Genomic DNA, 18,547 nt, shown 5'->3' with positions numbered 1-18,547 from the left:
ATGTTGTGATTAATAAAAATTTTATTTTTGAATCCCAACAATGTTCTAGTTTTGTGACTCATGAATTTGAACATGAATTTGAACATCTGGGGGATAGATTGATCAAATTAATGGATTGTGATACAAAGTTTGTAGCTATGAAGAATTGTTTCCTTATTGGCCTAAATAAAATTGGACTTGCAACTAGTGTTATTGGTATTTATCAAAATTCACATACAAGTAGGTTGGGATGGGCTCGACTACAGATTTTCAACAAACAAGTTGAGATAACAAGAAATTCTCATGGTAAAGAAAATGTCAAATATGTATAGCATGGGGGATCCGATACAAGTATATCATCAATTATACTACATGTTTTTAGCAATAAGAGATTAATGAATGGTGGTTTGGCATATGGTGTTGGTGTTTATCTTGCTCCTAAAGATTGCTCCTACTTGAGGTATGAAAGATTATGTTCAAAGATGATGTCTTTTGTGGGGATTTCTTTTAAATGTTTGAATTCCATAATATTCTTTCCTTTAATATGCATATTCTTTATTTAAGAAGGAATGTTTGACTAACTATTATTGCTTATTCTTTACAATGTTCCATTTTTAGACTTGGACATTAATGGGGAACAATATATTGTGTTGTGCCAAGTTATTTTGGGGAATGTTGAGGAAGTTCCTCTTGGCTCTCTTCAGTTTCATCTGAGTTGTGAAAAGTTTGATTCTGGCATTAACGATATCACCAATCCAAAGCATTACATTATTTGGGGCACTCACATGAATACACACATTCTACCAGAATATGTTGTCATTTTTAAGCCTCCTCACCAGTCTCCTGGTATTGTTGAATTGTGCTTTTTAATACCATCTCAATTATGCTAAGCAATCTGCACTCTAGATAGTTGTACATTTTGTTTACCTAGAGTAATAACATGTTTTGAATGTTATAGCTTGTTCAGATGGATTGGGAGCAAGTGAACCTACTTCTAATGTTTGCAAAAATATGAGGAGTGATGCTCATGTAGCTAGTGGATTTTCTGTTTATGAGATGGTAATATGAAATGGTCTAATTTCATAATTATGTTGATTAATATGTGTCACATGCTTATTTTTTGTAAGAGGTTTACCATAGGTGGCTTATTGAGCATGTACTTTCTTAATTGGTTTCTAGGAGCCATGTGCAAACACAAACAAAGAAAACCAATATAAGGTAGAGGCATTTAGAAGAGAATATATGTGAGATCCCAACATGGGGAACATGTCATTTATGGAGTCACTGTCTATCATTGGAAATTTCTTCCCATAGCTAAAATTAAATTATTGGAACATCAATACAATGCGTACAAGGTAGATCATTATTTATCAGAGTTTCTATTGTCATTGAGGTAGTGTTATAGTTTGAAGAGAAAATGCACATAAGACTAGATCTATACACTACCTATAATTTTTAGGTAGGAAGAATTAGCAAAGATACATTCATAAGGAGGGTGAGGATACTTGCCACTAATAAGTTGTTGATTGAAGTTATTCAAAACTTAAAAGAGCAAGTAGTTTAGTTTTAAGCATAATTTGATATGGGTTTACTGATTGCATTGAGTTATTCTCCTTGAAATCTTGTGGAAGTTGATTAAAAGGGATGTTGGATTTTTTTCCTATCTAGGTTGAAGACCTGGTGAAATTGTCTATACGTAAATACACTAAATAACTGGTGGTTGAACATAACTATCCATGTCTTGGCACATTGTTGCTTAAAGTTAAGATGCTTTTCATTTAGTGTTATTTGCAACTTTGTACATGGTTATTGTGATGTACTTACAATCAATAATATTTGTCTGTTTATTTCTTTCAACAAGGTTATATCAATTTGTTTTTAATTTGTAGGTTATAGTAAATTTTTATATACACATATACAAGTCCATAAAAATGGTTGTCAAACATTATAATGCATAGTAGTAATTTTTGGGAATATTTTGAATTAAACATCACTTTTGAATTGTTTAGCATCTTATTTGAATAAGATTTCCACCTTGTTCTTCACTTTTGGGTACAAATCCCAAATCTCAAGAAAATCATAAAAAAAGTAGGATCTAATCCCAATTTTGTTTGCAAAATTGCTCTTTAATCCCAATTTGTCTTAAAATGATAAGAACAATATGTTTTCTCTATTTTTAAGAATCAATATATTTTTAAAGTCCCAATGTTTTCCTAATTAGTTGAATATATCTGATCTTTTAGTTTGCCAAGTCAATCTCAAGAAATTTTTTTGCTACTAAAGTATGAAGCATTCATTGGTATGTTTGGAAGAAGTTATTTTTGATAATAAAATGAATAACTCTTAAAAGGTTGAATGCTCTTAGGTCTGAGAAACCATTTTGCTAGTATTTGAAATAAGTTATGGCTCCATGGATAATATACTTGACTATAGCTATTTCTTTTTGGAATTATATTTGCATACAGAACATTCACTTAGGGATACTCAACTCTTTGTTAATTGGTTTTTGTGGTTGCATGCAGGTAAGTGTATTAGCTAGTGCAACCTATAACAATCAGACTCAGGATATTGAAAGTTCTGTAGTTATAATGAGATACAATTGGAGGGTAGAAGTCTCACTTGGGGCACCATTGTCTGAGAGTAATACTGTGCCTCTATTTATTTTTCAACAATTTCCATTATTTGTTGTGTGAGATACAACTCTACTCTTAAATCTTCACTCGTCAGAGCAACACAGTCTTTGGTATGGTTTTGATGGGAAGGTAAATATTTAACCTATTGGTAGAGTTATATTCTGGCTAGAAATATGCTTCTAGACATCATTGTGGCCCTATCACCTTTAAGTTTACTATGTTCCTTTGCCACAAAATTGATATTTTAGTCTTATGATCAGTTTCATTTTAGATGAGCTTGGCATTGGTAATTCCAACTCAAGTGAACAGGGATTTTATCTGGTTGCAATTAGGTTCTTGATCCTGAGTATGTGCTATGAAAAATACCAAAAAAACAATGAAAAAATTTGTAGGTTATCAACATGATTCACTTTCCTCATACCAAATTTTTGTAGCTAATCATACTAATGAGGGTGACAAGCACATACAATGCAATAGCATAATGATTAAAATCTCCTACCTATTTTGTTCACTATCATTTTGATAAAGAAATTTCCCAAGTTCTTAGCTATTTTAAGTGTAAGAATTAGTAAACTTGTATTACTTCATGCAACTTCGAATAATTGTATAGTAATTTTTTTTTAAAAGATAACATTTTTGAAAATAGTTTTAACTCATTCTTGTTATTCTATAGGATATGGATTCCCTATCCATTCCAATGGGGAGCGCCCATATTTGATGTAGGACAAGCATTTGCAATGATGGCTGCTACTTTTGTCTCACTTGTTGAGGTTAGCTTGTCAAATTCCAAATTCTAGTCTTTATATTTAATTTTTTTTGTAGTTGCTAACTACTTTGTTAATTATCCATATACTGCAAAGTGTATTGATTGTTGTGCTTTGAATTGGCAGTCTAGTGGTGCATTTTATGTTGTGTCAAGGTACACAAACGCCAAAACTCCTCCTCCATCTATCCTAAGCCGAGGTATAGGTTGGCAAGTGAGGAGTGGACTTTTTCTTCTTTACTTCTCTCATTCCTCTTTTCCTTGTGTTTGGACATTAGCAATATTAGAGGAAGGTTAGGGAGGAGATCTAATAGGTATTTTTGTAGGGAATTGGAATCTTGTTGGATGGGATGTTTGGAACTCTAAATGGGTCCATTGTATTAGTGTAAGAAGCCTGGCACTTTCAGCTATTCCTTGGCCCTCATGAACAAGGACTAATTTAGAACTCTAAATTGTGTGTTTTATGCATGTAGTGAGAATGTTGGTCTTTTGGCATTGACACAAGTTGGAAGTCATAGGGTGATATAGATAGCAGCAAGATTTATGATATTCTTCTCTATTCTTGGTGATAATCATCTTCAGCTGGGCTCTCTATTCTCTATAGTATTTGGATATTATATTTTAAACTTGATAATTTACAGAGCTGATTTTATGCTTTTGTCATTCTAGGAAAATTTGGAGCAATCTTTTCCTCCATTCCAATATCTATTGTTGCTACTTTATATTGCCTTTTCTTTGCTTATGTTGGTATGTATGAGCAACACATATTTCCATTATGTTGCAATGTTAGTCAAGTTTCAACTATTGACTCATTTCAGTATCTTGGTTTTTGCAATTTATGAGAAAGCCTTGGATAAGCTTATGATTAGTTTGCACAAATTAATACTTGTAGTTAGAAAAATAGTAACTCCATGTTGTTTTCTAAGTTTTTGTGATTTTGATGAGCATTTGTCAAAGGGCTTAGCTTTCTCCAATATTGCAACCTAAATAGTTTTAGAACAATTCTTATCTTCTGTTTCTCTTTGTTTTTGGGCTTATCTTTACCTCATTATTTCAATGAGTTAATGCTTTTGGGCATGGTCTAGGCCACATTGGATCCTGATGGGTAGGATTTCTTGTTGGAATTATGATATATTTGTCATTAGTGTAAACACTTATTCGATTCTAAATGCTTACCGAGCTCATCAATTAGTCTATAGTATATACCAAGCATTCAGTGGCTAGCTTATAAGTTCAATAGGTAAACAGTTCTTACCAAGCATTCCAAAGGATACTGAGTGAATGGGTAGTTCAGCAGTGTTCACCAACTAAAGGAAGGTAAATGAAGAACTCAGTGCTCACCAAGCAAAGGAAAGTAAATGAAGAACTTATTGTTCATCGAGCAAAGGAAGGTAAATGAAGAACTCAGTGTTCACCAAGCAAAGAAAGGTAAATAAAGAACCCAGTGTTCACTGAGCAAAGAAAGGTAAATGAAGAACTCAGTGTTCACCGAGAAAAGGAAGGTAAATGAAGAACTTAGTGTTCACTGAACAAAGCAAGGTAAATGAAGAACTTACTGTTCATCCAGAAAAGAAAGGTAAATGAAGACCTCAGTGTTCACCAAGCACAAGAAGGTAAATGAAGGACTAGTGTTCGTCGAGCACAGCAAGGTAAACATAAGAAGTTAGCTTTTACTGAGTGACACTATATCCACCAAGTCACCAATGGTTACCGAGTTCCAAGCAGTATTGTGTGGCTAGTATGAATCGAGCCTCTACTTCTACCAAGTGCATGATGATGCCTAGTAATCTAGTGGATTTCGAGTATCAAAAGGTCACCAAATCAGCTTGAGGAACCCGAGTCTTCTACTATCTAGCCGACTCAGTAATGTTCTGTTCACTTGTGTTTTGGCCGACCTTGTAGTTGTAAATATTGAAATGGTATATATGTAATGTATGATATCATTTGTAATATGGTATGGTGTGTTAAAAAAAGGCGTAATTTTTGCATATGAAGAAGGTATTGATATATTTTGAGAAAAGTAAAAGCAAATCAGTAGTAGAATAAAAGGGAATACAACAAGGTCAACATAGGAGCAAAAGAGTTATACCTATCACATCAGGTGATCAATGCAAGAAGGATCTTATTAGAAAATAGTTGTAAGTAGATCCACTACTTCATCCTAACAGGTGAATCAATTTATAAATCCTTTAACTGGGTGGACCTAGCAGTCTTTTTGTAAATCTCCTAACAGAGTACATACTTCACTGTATGTTTGTAAATCCTCTAACAACGTGGATCTAGCAGTCCTACTTGCTCCTAACAGGGAAGATTACTAGAAGTGATCATTGTAAGCCTTAATAGGCCAACTTTATACTGCAGTATTGAAGTTTTGTGGGTATCATCCCCACCCCAGTTTTACTTTCTATTTGGAAGGTTTCTGGGTCACCAAATCTTTGTGTAAATGTGCAATAAATGTTTGTTTCTCCAGTTATGCAGTAGATTAGATAAATGACTAAAATGCTAAATTATTTAAAAGTTTTATAAGTTACTGATTCACCCCTCCACTCTCAGTAACCTACCTTATCCTGAATATTTTGAATAACTGGTATCGAAGCTTTGTGGCTCTCAAGATAAAGTTTGATAGCTTGAGCAAAGATCAAGGACAATGGAGATATTCAGACTTGACAAATCTATTGAAAATGAAAAGCTAGATCGTGAAATGGCCATGGCTCAACTCAAAGAAGCAAAGGAGCATCTTTCTCAATCTCTAAAAAGAAGAAAGGAACTTGCAAGACAAATGAATGATCATCAATATGTTGAAGAAAATATTGAAGACCTTTTACCATCAAGTAGTTCAAATGAAGCTAATGAAGCAATCAAGGAACTCCTAGCTAAAAATGGTTCTTTGTAGGAAGAAGTAAGGAAGCTTAAAAGAGAACAAGAAATCCAATCCATCAGGCTATGTGAAGTTTTGGAATAGAGAAACAAGGAAAATGAAGACCTAGAGGTAAGAAATAATCAATCCCTTTAGGATGAAAATCTTGTAGGTCAACTATCTAATGCAAATGAAGCAATTATGAATCTAAGATCTGACAATGAAAGTTTGAGAAATGATTTAATTACTAAAAGACAAATCAATGCAAGCTTACAAAGTGATCTAAGATCTGAAAGACAAATCAATGAAAGTTTGAAAAATGACTTGATTACTGAAAAGCAAGTCAATAAGAGAATGATGAAATCTCAAGTAGACATGACTCAATTAACTCAGCAAAGTGAGCAAAAATTTCATAGACAAAAAGGTAAAGCTGCTCTTGGATATAAGGAAGAAGGTGAATCCTCTAGACAAGGTGCCCAAAGGAATCAAAGACCCACTTGCAATCACTATGGAAAGATAGGTCATACATTAAACAAATGTTGGAGTAATGGAAAGGCAAAATTCAATGTTAAATGCTTCAACCGCAATTAGCATGGTCACAAAGCTAATGAATGCAAAGAAAAACCAAAATTTGAAGGCAAATGTCACAAATGCAAGAAACATGGTCACAAGGCATTCCAATGCAGATCCAAATCATTCAATCCAGCTGAACAACTTGTCAAAGCAATATTTTGATGGGACTACAATACTTGGTGTAGATGTCATTATTGTGGAGAATATGGACATGTTGGCAAAGACTGTTCAAGGCATCATTTAAGGAAAAGAGACACAACAGTAAGATGCTATACATGTACAGAACTTGGTCATATAGCTAAGAATTGCATGAATACTGAAAGAATTGAAGATGAAAAGAAAGCTAAAGTTGATAACATTCGAAAGCAGATGAGACAACAATGGATTCCTAAATCTATCAAGCAAGACAGTTCAAATAATGGTTATGTCACTCAAGAAATGGGTGACTCCACCATTTCTAATTAAATTTAAGAAATATCAAGAACTACATCATCAAGCCATATCTTAAGCAGTTCCAGAATAAAACAAAGTGCAAATGATCAAATCAGTATTTTAGGTTCAAGAACCAAAGGAAAGTTATCATTCACCGTGTTGCATTTACCGAGCAAGGTTGGTTAAAGAGTTTATCGAGCTAGGTCGGGAGTATCAAAGATTTTGTTTGATCATCGAGTTGCAAAGCTTTACTGAGTAGAGTGATGACAGATTGGCAAGAACTATGTCATCTCATCTACCTTTGTACTAAGCATTAATGATAGTATTTCCATTAAAAGGGCAAAATTTGATTTCATTTTTCACCGCGACTTAAGAATACTCAGAGCTAAAAGATTTTCAGTGAATCCTGAGAAAATTCCAAGCGATTTGAAGTGAATTTCTTGCAAAGAATTTGTTCAAGATTTTCTTATATTTACTGAGCAGCAATGGCATCTGCAAGCACCAGCAGCAGTAAGGTGAAAAGAGGTTAAGAGATGTTAATAAAGGGTACAGAATGGAAAGCACCCAATTTCAAGATTGTTTCGATCGTTGCTGAATCACTCGACCCAACTGGAGCTCAATCACAAATACCCCCCAAGGTACTTCTTATCAATGATATTCATACTCATTTCAAATGTTCTATTCAAGAAATTAGAAACCTAGAAATGGACAGTGCCCTAGGTGAAATGAGTGTAGATGGCTCTCTAAAACTTGAGTTCAGGCATCTTGAAACCAAAGGCTTGACACATATCTTGCATATGCCTAGAAACTTCCAAAACAAATGGATTAGGTATATCTTGAGTCAGGTACATAATGGACAATTTTGGTTAGAGTAGCCAGTGCTAATCACTAAGAAAATTATTCACAAAATCATGGGTCTCCCTATGCTCAACAAAGCCAAAAGCACCAAAACCCTAAGTCGGGAGGAGTTACAAAGACAAACCCTAGCCAAATGGGATGGTAGAGGTTTAAAGGTAAACACTGTATCTGATGTCGCACTAAGATTTGGCATTCATGTAATTGCATATAAATTATATAGTTCTAGTAGACTAAATAGTGTACCTTGTGAAGCTGTGGATTTGGCCCTCAAGGTTGTGAAGAAAAACCTTGAACTTGATCTATCTGAAGTATTCCTGAAACAATTGAATAAAAATATGGATAGTATAAGGACTTCCAAGAATAACCCTTGTAAATTCAGTTCTTTGTTGATTTTTTTATTTTTCTATATTCAAAAAAAAAAATCGTCAAAAGGAACTATCGTATGGAGAAAATACACTCCAATTTTGTATCAAATAAATGAGTTTGTAGCAGAGATGGGTGAGAATTTTGATAGCATCATGGACAACTATTTTGAAGATTTCAAGGAAAGAATGAATAACAGGTTCTAGATTCCTCCTAAGCTTGTTGAAGATTATAAGGATGATGTATGCTTCATGGTTGACTATGATAAGGTGTACATCTAGGTAGTCAGACCTCGAGTTGCATGGGTAAAACCTCTTCCCTATGAGGTAAATATTAATGAAGCTAGGGACATAATAGAAGTACTGGTAAATGAGCTAGTAGACCCAAGGAAACAAATTTTTGGAACCTATAATGAAGCAAAGGCCAGAATTGAGCTTGAAATCAAGCTACGACAAGCCATAAGCAAAGGCAAGAGGAAGATAGCAAAATTGAAAACTGTATCTAGCCCTCTTATGCTAACAGAAGGAAAAGATGAGGATGAAGGAGATGATGAAGAAGGAGGAGAAGAAGAAAAAGAAGAAGAAGAAAAAGAAGAAGAAGAAACTGAAGAAGAACCTCTAAAGAAGAAGGGTAGGGTAATAATTACCAAACCTAAAAAGAAACCTATTGCAGTATTTACCAGAAGGACCAAAAAAAGTAAGTAGGAACCTATATTGGTCAGGTCTACACCTACATTTGAGGAAAGGCTCAAACAATTGGAAGAAGGAGCTGGCATCACAAATTTCAAAGCATTGAAATTTGAAACTAGAATAGATGCTGAGAAGATGCAGATAGAGGAGCTGGTACTAAGCAAGATGGGTAAATGGAAATACTCTTCGGACTAGCTTGCCTCCCAAATCTCAAAGGAACTATTGGAGAGATTGTAACCAATATGGGAATCAACAACCCAAACAGTAACAGATATCTATGAGAAATCTCTAAAGAATCTTCAACCAAGTCTCACTAGAGCAGAAGTAAAAATATCAATGAAAAACCATGAAGGTAAAATGATGATCAGATTCCACACATGTTTAATTTTGATCAAAGACATTGAGCATATTGTAAATGATGCTAGAAACATGTGGAAAAACATCTATCATCTTCATAAGCCCAGTGAAGACCCAGTGGAAATCAAAGATGATGACAACAGTGATAGTGATGATATTGATGGCACTCCATCCATCACAGTTTCACCAGGTGAGCTTCATGCATTAATGAGAGAAGACAAGGAGGAAGAAGCTAAGGAGGAAGATAATGAGGAAGATGATCCAGTAAAAATTGCAGCAGTAGTGATTACATCCCTTCCTCACTCTCCACCTAAAACTGTCACATCATCAAGGTTGGAGTCAAATTTAGCAGGTTTGATAGCATCCACATCAGATTTATCATCTGCACTTGCCACATCACAGCTCCAGGTATCATCAATGGAAGTGTCTACCACTTCATCTACTAATTTGCAACCCTCTCCTTCATCTACTGAGCCAGCCTCCTCAGCTCCATCATCTTCAGGCGGTATAGTAGTAAGTTCGACAATTTTGTCAGCTACATTAGCACCAATTTTTGCACCAGTTAGTCTTCCCATTATAAATATTCCAGCTTGTTCTACAATTTTGTCTACATTATCTACATCTACTTCAAATCTAGTTAGATCAAATACTTCATTACTGAGTGTATCACCATTTTTGGGAAGTACTCCAATTTTTGATCTGGTAAATACTCCTATTGGCACTCAACCCTTAAGTATACCAGTCTTCACTACTAGCCCTTCCATCTCCACTATTGTGTCCACTCCCAAGGTCAAATCAGTCATCATAGAAGCCAAACTAAAGCAACCATTAAGACTTCTGCTCACTGAAAAAGAAATTTTAGAGGATATTGACCTAGATGCAGAAATAGTGATTCTAAAATTGACTATGAAAATGCTACCATTGAAGAAATGAGGTATGCTAGTCAACTAATAGAGATGAAGGCTACGTAAAAGTAGTTAAGGTCTAAAAGGGATAAGGAGTATATAATAATTGAGAATGCCAGAAATATAATTATAGAAGCTATAGGTGTTGAAGTAGATTCTACTCAACACATTTTGATTCAATTAGAAGAGGCTATAAATAAATTCAATGAGGGCACCTCCGGTAAAGAAAAATTGATTGAAAAGGTTGAAAGAAAATTTGATAATAAGGTGCTTGAGCACATTGCTCAGCAGATTGCAATAAAATAGATAGAATTGTCCACAATTCTAGTCAATCTTGAAAATTCTTTTAATAATGTAACTTCACTTTTTGCCAAACTTTGTGATGTTACCGAATATACCAAGGAGATTAAGGAAAAATTAAATAAAATTGATGAGGATATGAAGGCCAGTGCCCAAAAGCTACAACTTGACCCCAATTCAAATTCATCCCATCATCTCAGAATCAGATTTTTGTCAGAAAAGCATGCAAAACTATTGAGAGAGGATGCTTGGATCAGATCTACACTGATTGACATCTAGAATATGATTCTTCCTATCATGGACACAATGTAGAAACACATTTCCTACTCCAAAACATTGATCCATGACAACAATTTCTTAGTTGCAGATCATGTGATTGAACTTTTAGCTGAAGTTTAGATAGCACTCTCCATCTACAAAATTTTGCAAGAAAATTGGGATAAGACTTTAGCTCTTATTCTCAAGGTACATTCTGATTTTATCTCTCATTTTGGTGTTTCTGTGTAAATATATATTGTTTAATTTGGCATTATTGTTAAAAAGGGGGAGATAGAGTACCAAAGAAGAGATGGAGACATATGTATATAATGAAGCCATGTGTATAGATAAGAGATATTTGTAAATACTTTGTGCATATTGTATGGGGGAGATATATGTAAATCAAGATGTCAAATTTTGCACATAAGTTTTGGCTCATAAGTGTTTTTGTCACTAATGCCAAAGGGGGAGATTGTTGGAGTTATGATATATTTTTCATTAGTGCAAAAACTTATTTGATTCTGAATGCTTACTGATCTAATCAATTAGTCTACAGTATATACCAAGCATTCACTGGCTACCTTATAAGTTTAGCATGTAAACAGTTCTTACCAAGCATTTCAAAGGATACTGAGTGAATGGGCAGTTCAACAGTGTTCTCTGAGAAAAGGAAGGTAAATGAAGAACTTAGTGTTCACTGAGCAAAGGAAGGTAAATGAAGAACTCAGTGTTCACTGAGAAAAGGAAGGTAAATGAAGAACTCAGTGTTCACCAAGAAAAGCAAGGTAAATGAACTCAGTGTTCACCGAGCAAAGGACGGTAAATGAAGAACTCAACATTCACCGAGCAAAGAAAGGTAAATGAAGAACTCAGTGTTCACCAAGAAAAGGAAGGTAAATGAAGAACTCAGTGTTCACCGAGCAAAGCAAGGTAAATGAAGAACGTGTTCACCGAGAAAAGAAAGGTAAATGAAGAGCTTAGTGTTCACCAAGCATAGGAAGGTAAATAAAGGACTTAGTGTTCACCGAGCACAGAAAGGTAAACGTAAGAAGTTAGCTTTTATCGAGTGACACTATATCTACCGAGTCACCAATGGTTACCGAGTTCCAAGCAGTATTGTGTGGCTAGTATGAACCAAGCCTCTACTTCTATAGAGTGCATGATGATGCCGAGTAATCTAGTGGATGTTGAGTATCAAAAGGTCACCAATTTAGCTTGAGGAACCCGAGTCTTCTACTATCTGGCTAACTTAGTAATGTTCTGTTCACTTGTGTTTTGGCCGACCTTGTAGTTGTAAATATTGAAATGGTATATATGTAATGTATGATATCATTTGTAATATGGTATGGTGTGTAAAAAAAAAGGGGGGGTAATTTTTTCATATGAAGAAGGTATTGATATATTTTGAGAAAAGTAAAAGCGAATCGATAGCAGAATAAAAGGGAATACAACAAGGTCAACATAGGAGCAGAAAAGTTATACCTATCACATCAGGTGATCAATGCAACAAGGATCTTATCAGCAAACAGTTGTAAGTAGATCCAATGGTTCATCCTAATAGGTGAATTAGTTTATAAATCTTTTAACTGGGTGGACCTAACAATCTTTTTGTAAATCTCCTAATAGAGTGCATACTTCACTGTATGTTTGTAAATCCTGTAACAAGGTGGATCTAGCAGTCCTACTTGCTCCTAACAGGGAAAATTACTAGAAGTGATCATTGTAAGCCTTAACAGGCCAAATTTATACTGTAGTACTGAAGTTTTATGGGTATCATCCCCACCCTAATTTTACTTTCTATTTGGAAGGTTTCTGGGTCACCAAATCTCTATGTACATGTGCAATAAATGTTTATTCCTTCAGTTATGCAGTAGTTTAGATGAATGAATGATGAATAGCTAAAATGTTGAATTGTTAAAAGTTTTATAAGTTACTGATTCACCCCTCCCCTTCTTCGTAACCTACCTTATCCTAAATATTTCCAAAATTTCTATTCCTCTTTTTGAGGAGCTAGAGAAAGTTGATATCACATTTATTTTGGTGATATTGAGTTGAGCTATGACATTTTGGAACTAAATTATTTTTCTAACTAGATTATCTTGTAGTTCAATGACATTTTGAATGTGATTTTCTCATCACCAGCAATAGTTGTTGGATTTGTAGCAATAGTATTGGTTAGCACTTTGCATGTACATGAGAGTTCAAAAAGGAAAGACCAAGGTTGGAATTGGTGGGAAAAGTCACATAAATTGAAAATTGACCCTAGAAGTGAAGAATTTTATGCTCTTCCTTTCAAACTAAATAAGTTTTTCCCATCTATCTAAAGAATCAACTCTATTATGTTAAGGTTGGGAATACCTCTATTATGGGCATGTAGGAAAATAATAATTTTGTATTCGTTGGATATAATTTCATAGTAAGAAAGCCTTAGGTGTTAATATTTTGCTAACTTTCCCCATATAGTGAAAAATTTGGAGAACTACCTTAAATAAGTCTATGCCCTAATCAACAATCATTTAGATCTTTTTGATGGCATCTGCTTCATACACAAAAAAAAATTATAATCTTTGCAATATTCTTGGCTATTGGAATGGTACTGAACCTTCTTTTAGATTGTGTAGTGATAAATTTACTTGTAGTGTAGTCTTTTCTTCTAGAATCCATTTATGGAAATAGTAATTGCTTTTAAAAAAAAATTGATTTTGGCTTATAGACAGGGGAATTGGTTTGTCCCATCATCAAAACAATATGTTTTGAATATATTACTATTAAGGTCCTAAAGTTGTATTGGTTGCTTATGAGTTTATCATTTGTGAATGCATGTTATTACTATTTTGGTGGTGCGAAGGTAATTATATAGAATAGATCATGGCTTGCAAAGAGACCACATTTCTTTGAGGCATTATATAAAATAGTTCACATGCCTTACCTATGATTTGACATTTTGCATGCATCCTGCACTCTCTCATCCTGATGATGGATTACAAAGAGTGATCTGAAATGATGATGCTTAAAAATACACACAATTAAATCCAAAATGAACTTGCATTACAAGTGGATTGTGGAAATCTAATATTGTTTATTTTGCATGCATGTCTACTACGAAAATCACAACTTAAACACACACACACACACACACACACACACACACACACACACACACACACATATAATAGATTTGATGAGATTATATATATGTTTAAGTTGTGATTGTCCTGGTAGACATGCATTCAAAATTAACAATATCGGATTTCCACAATCTATTTGTAATGCAAGTTCATTTTGGATTTGATTGTGTGTGTTTTTTAGCATCATCATTTCAGATCACTCTCTGTAATCCATCACCAAGATGAGAAAGTGCAGGATGCATGCAAAATGTCAAATCATAGGCAAGGCATGTGAACTATTTTATAAAATTCCTTAAAAAAAATTCAACCAAGCATTGGTTGAAATTTTGACCAATGCCTAAAATTTTTTGACCAAGCATTGATCAAAATTTCAACCAATGCTTGGAAGTTCTCTACCAAGCATTGGTCAAAATTTTGACCAATGCCTGGAAGTTTTCTACCAAGCATTGGTCAAAATTTTGACCAATGCTTGGTAGTTTTCAACCAAGCATTGGTCAAAATTTTGACCAATGTCTCATAGAAATTGTACCAAGGCTTTGGAAAGTTTTCAACCAATGGATTGGTTGAAATTTTGACCAACAAGTAATTTGGTCAAAATTTTGATGAGAAAAACTTTGATCAATTGGTTAGTCCAAATTTTGACCAACCTAGGTTGAAATTTTGACAAATATTGGTCAAAAAAAAGGTCAAATGTACTAGTGTAGGGGTCCTAGGGCCCCTAGGGACATATGTTGTCATGAAATGCATTGAAAGGGGTCATATGTTAACCTATGACCCCTTTCAACTCATCAAACCACTCAAATAGGTCCCTAGGTGTCCTAGGACACCTAGGGACATATGTTGTCATGAAATGCATTGAAAGGGGTCATAGGTTAACCTATGACCCCTTTTGATGCATTCAAACGAGCCAAATGGTTCCCAAGTGTTGAGATCTGATTGAAAGAGATCATTGAAAGAGGGAGATTATTGAAGATGACTATGTGTTTCAATCATTGTTTTTTCACTGATGTCAAACCTACTATTTGCACGTAAGGTAATTGCTTCTAAGATTCAAGTAATATCACTTAGTTGATTGATGAAGAGGATTTGATCAATAAGATGTAACAAAAGCACCTAGAGGAAAGGTTGAGTTATGATTATGGAATGAAGTACTAGGGTTAGTTAAGTCAATGATGACATGATGTATTGATAATCTACTTAAGGTTACAAATGTTGGCTACATTTAGGTATTTTAGAAGAACAAGTTACATAAAGTTTTTCTACCAAGATTGACCGAGTGGATATTAGGTGCTGAGAAAAGATAGTGCAAGCCAGGCAGAAATTTAGTTGGACTTGAGTGAAAGAAAATTCTAGTGGATGTCGAGCAAGATAGTTAATGCTAAGTAAAGTATAATTGATTCTGAGCATAAGTAAACTTTAGTTCATGCTATTGGAAATAAAGATGGAGTAACTAAGAGCGGGGTGGGGGGGGGGGGGTGGGGGATGAATCAGTTATCACAAAAATTATTTCCATAGATCCTTTAGATGTTTGACAAAACTAATTGCTGCTATCACTTAGTAAACATACAAAAATTGTTGTAACTTGGTAAATGCAAAGCATGTTTAACTTTAGCTGATCTAACATCAATATAATTAATTTGCAAGCATGAGAGAAAAGAAATGAACACAAGAGACACAAGATTTAATGTGGAAACCCAATATGGTAAAAACCACCAATGTAACTAGTTACTATTTTCACTCTTCTGAAGTGAACCCTGTTAGGAGCCAACCTGGTTAAAGGTTAAAAAACACACTATTAGGTGTGACCTTGTTAGAGGATTTAATCACCCTATAAGGAGTGGCCTTGCAAAAGGTCTTAAAACAATTTAATGGAATTGTCACCTTGTTAGAGGATTTACAACTAGCTGTTAAACCAACTCTACTAAGAGATTTAGGATCACTACTACAATAGTAAGAGAGTAACAATGAAATGACCTAAATGAGATGCAACTGAATTTTTGATTAGAGATCTCTATTTTTCTTCACACTAGATCCTTCTTGATCAAATATAATTTTTTTTCTCCTCAAGGATATTTAACCATCCTTCAAATTCATTCACACACTTTCCTTCTTAATTTATACACTTGCATACTCACTCATACACTTTAGAATCTGAACTTGATCTTTCATATATACCATTCAGAGTATCAAGTTAGCTCAGTTACAACTTACAATTACCAATAAGTATTATCACAGTCAGCTAGAATTAATATTTGAAACAATTAAGCTTCATTACTCAAAATTAACAAAATCCTTCATTAGTCGACCCTATGTAGTAAACACTAATCCTGAGATGATTTCTTGTGTTAATCAACCAAAGCTCGATTAACATCGTAAACCTGCAAAGTCTTTTGGAGACCGAGTTAACTTAGTGAACACTAACTCTAACCAAATTTCCTTTATTCACCATGAGAGCTCAGTAGACACTATCTCTGTAGAGTAGATTCCAAGAATGCTTGGTAGACAAAGAAAATTGCCATGCTGACCAATTGAGCTCAGTAAGCACAGACTAAAAATTGATATGACATTTGTGTAACATCAAAGACAACACACAATTAGTCAATTGTATCCAAAAATCTCCCTCTTTGGAATTGATGGAAACAAAACATGTCACAGCATATTGAAATTTCAAAAGAAAATATCCTTAGTTTAATTTTGATTCTCATCTAACCTTTTAAACTTCTTCAATTAGCAAAAATTGCCTACTTCTCCCTCTATTGAAATTTCTTATGAGATATGATAGTAAACTTCTCCCTCTTTGACAACACATACCCAATGAGTATCAATGTACCTTAAGTACTAGTTCATATGCAATATTCCCTTGATTATCGTACATCAACTGATAGATCTTCAACTTGGTTCCTATTGATGCATCACTAACACTTATTTAGTGAACTTCAGATAGGGGAAAGACCCCTAACTTACCTCTTAGATACAAGAATGCATCCTTAGGTAATGTCTTGGTAAATATGTCTACAATTTTCTCTTTTGTATGGACATATTCCAGTATGATTTCTTTATCCTACACCAATTCTCTAACAAAATGATATTTTATTGCAATATGCTTGGTTTTGGAATGCATCATTAGATTCTTTGATATGTTAATTGCACTTGTATTATCACAAAACATGACAACTGGTTCTTTGATCTCAACCTTCATGCCTTCCAACAACTATTTGAACCAAAAAATGTTAAAGCAATTTATTGCTACTGCGACATATTCTACTTCTATTGTGGATTGGGATGTGTAGCTTGTCTTCTTGCTTGTCCAAGATACCAACCTCTTTCCAAGAAAGAATGCTCCACCACTTGTACTCTTTCTCTCATAAATATTTCTTGCCCAATCAGCATGAGTAAACACTTGTAAGTCCATACTTCCTCCATGTTCATACCATAAGCCATAATCTTCAATGTCTTTCAAGTATCTCAAGATTCTTTTGATTGCAATCATATGATTTTCTTTAGGTTTGTCAAGAATCTTCCCACTATACCAACTACAAGAGCAATATTAGGCCTTGTATGAACAACAGACTATAATTTTCCAATCATTGATCTATATAAGATCTAATCTACCTCTTTTGAATCATCATCTTTGGTAAGTTTTAGTCCAGTACACATGGGGTTTCCAACTGGTTTTGAATCTTCCATACCAAACTTTTTGAGTATCTCCTTGATATACTTAGACTGAGTAATGTAGATACCATTCTTGCTCTACTGAATCTAAAGACCAACAAAGAAATTAATCTCACCAAACATAGACATTTTAAATTCATTGTTCATTTGCTCTAAAAATTCTTTGCATGGATCATCATTCCCTATAAACAAAGTATCATCTACAACTATTTTTTCCAAAATAATCTTGTTGTCTAATCCTTCCTTGATATATAAACTATTGTTATCATTAGTTCTCTAGAAACCAATCTGAATAAGGTAGTTATGCAATCTCTCATACCATGCTCTAGGAGCTTGTTTCAGACCATACAATGCTTTGTGTAATTTGTAGACCATGTCTCTTTTATTTGGATCAACAAATCCTTCTGCTTGTTCAATGCAGACTTCTTCATCAAGAATACCATTGAGGAATGCATATTTAACATCCATTTGATATACCTTTAATCCTTTATGTGTTGCATATGCAAGTAAGGTCCTAATACCTTCCAATCTTGCAATAGGAGCAAAAGTCTCACCATAATCAATTCCTTCTTCTTGAGAATATCCTTTACACACCAATCTAGCTTCGCTTCTTGATACTTGACCATCTTCATTCAACTTATTCTTAAATACCCATATTTTTCCAATTACATTTTTATCTTTAGGCCTAGGAACAAGAGTCTAGGTTTTGTTCTTCTCTATTTGATATATTTCTTCATTCATAGCCTCGGTCCAACTTTCATTCTACAATGCATCTTTGAC

At 34.2% G+C, this 18,547-nt stretch overlaps 1 pseudogene; it reads left to right on the top strand.

The window, feature by feature from the left end:
- Window positions 1–13,291, top strand: part of LOC149566494 (nucleobase-ascorbate transporter 5-like) — a 50,340-nt pseudogene extending 37,049 nt beyond the window's left edge.
- Window positions 13,292–18,547: the final 5,256 nt, after the last annotated feature.

Source organism: Cupressus sempervirens, chromosome 3 (assembly GCF_028749045.1).
Source record: "Cupressus sempervirens isolate cs-2001-9-10 chromosome 3, ASM2874904v1, whole genome shotgun sequence".
NCBI lineage: Eukaryota > Viridiplantae > Streptophyta > Pinopsida > Cupressales > Cupressaceae > Cupressus > Cupressus sempervirens.
This window is presented reverse-complemented; position numbering and strand designations above follow the sequence as displayed.